Consider the following 4,671-nt stretch of genomic DNA (forward strand, 5'->3'; position numbering starts at 1 on the left):
GCAGACCTGGGTCACCAGAGGCTCCCTAAACCTCAGTTTACTCATCAATAAAATGGGGATAATATTTGTGCCTATTTTCTAGAGTTGTGATGAAGTCTAAATGGGCTAATATACAAGGTGTGCTCAGCCCAGCAGCTGCCACAGAATAAGGCGTTGTGAGATGTTAGGCAGCTTTATTGTTATTTTTAAGTTTGTCACTCTTCACTACCCTGGGAGGTGGGACTTATTGTCTCCATTTTATGTGCCAGAAAGTCACGGCCTGGCAGGGTTACCGTGGTGCAGCTTTGCTCTCAGTTCCTCTGGCAAGTGTCTGTGGGCCTCTGAGGCCAGCACAGGCATCCCTTCCCCATACAGCCCGGGCCCCTGCTGTTGCCTCTCAGCTTTTACTGCAGCCTGGCATGAATGCCTGTTCAAAGTCACAGCCCTCGCCACACTGTAGGCCCATGAGGAAGGAGCTGGGCCCAAAGGATCTTTCTCTGCTGTGAGAAGCACCCAGCAGAGCACTGGCCCATGGTTAAAGCTGAGCAGATCTACGTAACTCAAGGCCATTGGACCCGGTGGTTTGAAGTTGGGTTTGCTTCTTTCTTACAGTGTGTGTGTGTGTGTGTGCGCGCGCGTGCACACGTGCGTTCTTTCTTAGGAATGCTGAGTAAAGTGGGTGGCTGGGGACATCCTTTAGGTGTTAGTAAGTCTCTTCTCTGGCACAGTGACAATGGCAAACCCATTTTCCCTCTCCTCGCTGCCCACCTCTCTCCACCAATTTCTACACAACCTAAGATTCCCAAAGAGAGAAAGGCCATGTGCCATCCATCTGGAAGGGATTGGGAGTCAGTTACTTGCTTCCTCGGTGCAGAAATATGCAAATCACAGTGGATCCTTGCAAGTGGCAGGGAAACAATGGCTGATTTCACCACAAGGTTCTAAATCTTTCAACGATTGTCAGTTTTCTCCCTTCACTTTTCACTCCTAGTTCATCTAGTTCTCCGTACCCCAGAAAGATTGCTCAACACGGGATCTTGGCCAGCTCATGGAGGATGAACCCAACTCCACAGAGGAGCTATTAACTTATCCAATGGTTTGAACTTCTACTCTGTGCCGGCCCTGTACTAAGCACTAGGGGTGCCATGCAGGACGGAAAGAGACAAGTCCCTGCCCTCCAGAGTTGATAGTTTGGTAGGAGATAGAGGTGACAGTCACATAGTCACACTATGGACATAATGAATCCAAAACTGCACATAGATACAGTTGCTCTGGAGGAAAAAAAAATAGTTCCATGAGGACTTGACCTAGCCTGGATGATCTAAGAGGAGTTCCCTTAGGAAATAAAACCGGACAGAGACTTGATGAATGGTTGGTAGAATGTTCCAGACAAAGGGAATGGCTCGCACAAAGTCTCTGTGGAGAGCTGGAAGTAAACAAAAGCCGTAGGGTGAGAACATGAAAGGGCCACAGGGTTCAAGCCCTGCTAGAGAGGCAGGCAGTGGCCAACTGTGCGGGACCTTGCTGGCTAAGGTTAGGATTTGGCTTCTAGTCTAAGAATAGTGGGAAGTCATAGAGGGGGATTTAGCAGCTGGGATACCATTTGATCTTTCTTTCTTTCTTTCTTTCTTTCTTTCTTTCTTTCTTTCAGAGAGGGCACAAATGAGCAAAGAGGACAGAGAGAGAGAGAGAGAGAGAGAGAGAGAAGCAGGGCTCATGCAAAGCGGGGCTGGTGCTCACCTGAGGCGGGGCTTGAATTCATTGTGAGATCATGACCTGAGCCGAAGTCAGTTGCTTAACCGATTGAGCCACCCATGTGCCCTGGTTTATATCTTTAAAAGATTGTTCTGGCTGCTGTGGGACAATGTAGAATACGTGAGTGCACGTGGGAGGCCAGTGAGGAAGCAAAGCTGGTTGTCCAGGGGGAAGCAATGGTTGCTTAAACACACAGGGGTGGTGGAGATGGTGAGCAGAATGTGGACTTAGGAGGTAACATCAGTAGGATGGGGGGATCAGGGCAAAGGGAGTTGTCCATGGCTTGGCCACAGGCAGGATGGTGGCCCCACTTAGGGACACCAAGGATGCTAACAGAAGGTGAGGTTGAGGGGTGGAGGCAGACAAAGAAGGTGGCCTTGGACCCCATAAGCTTCAGAGTGGGACATCTGAGTGCAGATGCTAATAGGCAGTTAGATGTATGTGCATGCGCCTTTTGCCCCACAGTTCTCTGGAGGATGAATCCTGGAACCCGAAACCTCAGCTTGATTTCTCTCTTGCTGCTGAGTTTCGATCAGGCCATAGCCAAGGCATGTGAGTTCCTTCCCTTTCCTATTAAGGTTTTTGAATGAGGAAATGTGGTTCTTCCAAGAAGAGGTAAACCTGTTTGTATTTACCACCGCTGTTGAGGAGATAAAATGAAATGCCATCATGACAGGCCTCCTGGGTGAGCCCTGACACTACGTGCCCTTGAGAGAGGGCTCTGTGTCACGTGTGTGGTGGTGGAAGGAAGGGTTCTATTGAGTAGGAGGTGGCCATCTACCTTTATCCCGGCCAAGCAAATATACATCTTTCTTTTATAATTTTTAATAAATGTCATTCATCTACTTGCTGATTTGTTTAACCAACTTCTATTGAGTACACTGTTTTGGATTCTGGACACAGAGAATAAGACAGATGGAGTCTCAGCTCTCATGAAGATTGCACACCAGTTGGGGAGACAGGCAACAATCAAGGATACACATATGCAAACAAGGTAATTTCCAATGACATTAGGGAGGGCTTCTCTGAAGAGTGACATTTGAGGGAAGACTGATGAATGAGCCAGCCCGTCATGCAAAGGGCTGGGTGGTGACTGGGGACAGCTGCACCCATGTGTAGGTCCTAAGGATGTGTGTTTGAGGAATAGGAAGGAGGCCAGGGTGCCAGCTCAGTAAGGAAAGGGTAGTGTGATAGGAGGTGAGATTGTAGAGACCATAGGGGCTGGATCATGTAGGCGATGGTGGATTTTGTTCAGGTGCGCTGGGAAGGCATGGAAGGTTCTGGAACAGGGAATGATCTGTCTTGATTTGTCACCTAAAAAGATCACTCTGACTGCTGTGTAGAAAATAGGTTGTCAGGAGGCCAAGAGTAGAAGAGTCCAGTAAAGAGGATGTGGCAATTTTCCATGGGAGATGTACTGAGGCCTGGACCAAGATGGCAGTGGTGGCCATTGACTCTGATGCCTTTCTTTTGGGTGCTTATGTGAATGACAAATGTCCATGCCCAGAGGGACTCTATAATTAATTCTGGAATCTATTGCTCACCATAGTTACCACTATGGGCATTTTTCAAACAAAGAAAGGTGAATGAGTATTTCTTTCCATTAAGCAATCTGTAGATTTCATTTCTCTTATAGTTTAGCATCATTTTTTCCCCCACCAATTAAATCATTGATCATCGTGATGGCTAATTTCGTGTGTTAATGTAAGCACACCGTGAGGAGTCCAGATATTTGATCAGACTTTCTTTTGGGTGTTTCTGTGAAGTTAAAAATAAATTTATTTTTATTTTTTATTAAATAAACTCCATGTCCAACCCAGAGCCCAATGGGGGGGCCTGAAATCATGTCCCGGACACTTAACCAACTGGGCCACCTAGGGGCCCCTCTGTGAAGGTTTTTTTTTTCCTTGAATGAGATAAACATTTAAATTGGTAGACTGAGGAAAGTAGATGGCCTTCCCCAATGTGGGTGGGCCTCACCCAATCAGTTGAAGGCCTCAGTCAATCAGTTGACTAGAAAAGGCAGACCCTCCCCTGAGTAAGAGAATTCTGTCTTGCTTGACTGCGTTTGAACTGGAACATCAACCTTTTTCCTGCCTTCAGACTCAAATGGAAACATTGGTTTTTCCTGGGTCTTGAGCCTGCTAGCTTTTAGATGGAAATTATACCATCAGCTTTCCTGCTTTTCAGGCCTTTGGACTCATGCTGGAATTAAGCCATTGGCTCTCCTGGATCTCCAGCCTCCTGACTCATCCTGCAAACCTTGGGACTTGCCTGCCTCCATAACCACTTGAGTCAGTTCCTTATAATAAATCTTTGTGTGTGTGTGTGTGTGTACACACAAATGTAAATATATGTGTGTGTATATATACACATACACAAAGAGGTTTATTATGAGGAATTGACTCTGTCTATATGTTCTTTTTTTTAAAGTTTATTTTTTAATTTATTTTGAGAGAGTGCACGAGCAGGGGAGGGGCAGAGAGAAAATCCCAGGCAGGCTCCATGCAGAGCCCGATGTGGGGCTGGATCCCATGAACCATGAGATCCTGACCTGAGCTGAAGTCAAGAGTTGGAGGCTTAAGCAACTGAACCACCCAGGTGCCCCTTGTTCTCTCTCTCTCTCTCTCTGTCTCCCTCTCCCTCTGTCTCTCTTTCTCCCTCTCTCTCCACCTATCTACATTTATAGGCAGAGAGACCAAATATACAAACACACACACACACACACACACACACACACAATTGGGTCTGTGTCTCTGGAGAACGCCGACCAATACAACAAACCGATGCTTTGTGTTATCATCAGGGAGACCCCGTAGCAGAGATGGAAACATGGTCACTCCTCTTGGCATGGAGGTGGGTTTGTAGTCTAGATCTGGTAACAAACATCTAGGTTTTGGGAAATACTCCTGGAAGATGGAGCTATATTTTCAAAAG

General features: G+C 46.8%; 1 long non-coding RNA gene across 3 annotated transcripts; it reads left to right on the forward strand.

The window, feature by feature from the left end:
* Positions 1-1,676: 1,676 nt before the first annotated feature.
* On the forward strand, positions 1,677-4,053 carry LOC122236968. Of its 3 annotated transcripts, none has more exons than XR_006215154.1 (4): positions 1,677-1,968; positions 2,200-2,286; positions 2,638-2,728; positions 3,925-4,053. It is a non-coding gene; the product is annotated as an uncharacterized LOC122236968 (long non-coding RNA). The 3 variants fall into 3 exon arrangements; XR_006215153.1 differs by having other exon boundaries at positions 1,678-1,944; XR_006215152.1 differs by having other exon boundaries at positions 1,682-1,854.
* The last annotated feature ends 618 nt before the right edge of the window (positions 4,054-4,671 follow it).

The sequence above is a fragment of the Panthera tigris genome, chromosome A3, assembly GCF_018350195.1.
Source record: "Panthera tigris isolate Pti1 chromosome A3, P.tigris_Pti1_mat1.1, whole genome shotgun sequence".
NCBI lineage: Eukaryota > Metazoa > Chordata > Mammalia > Carnivora > Felidae > Panthera > Panthera tigris.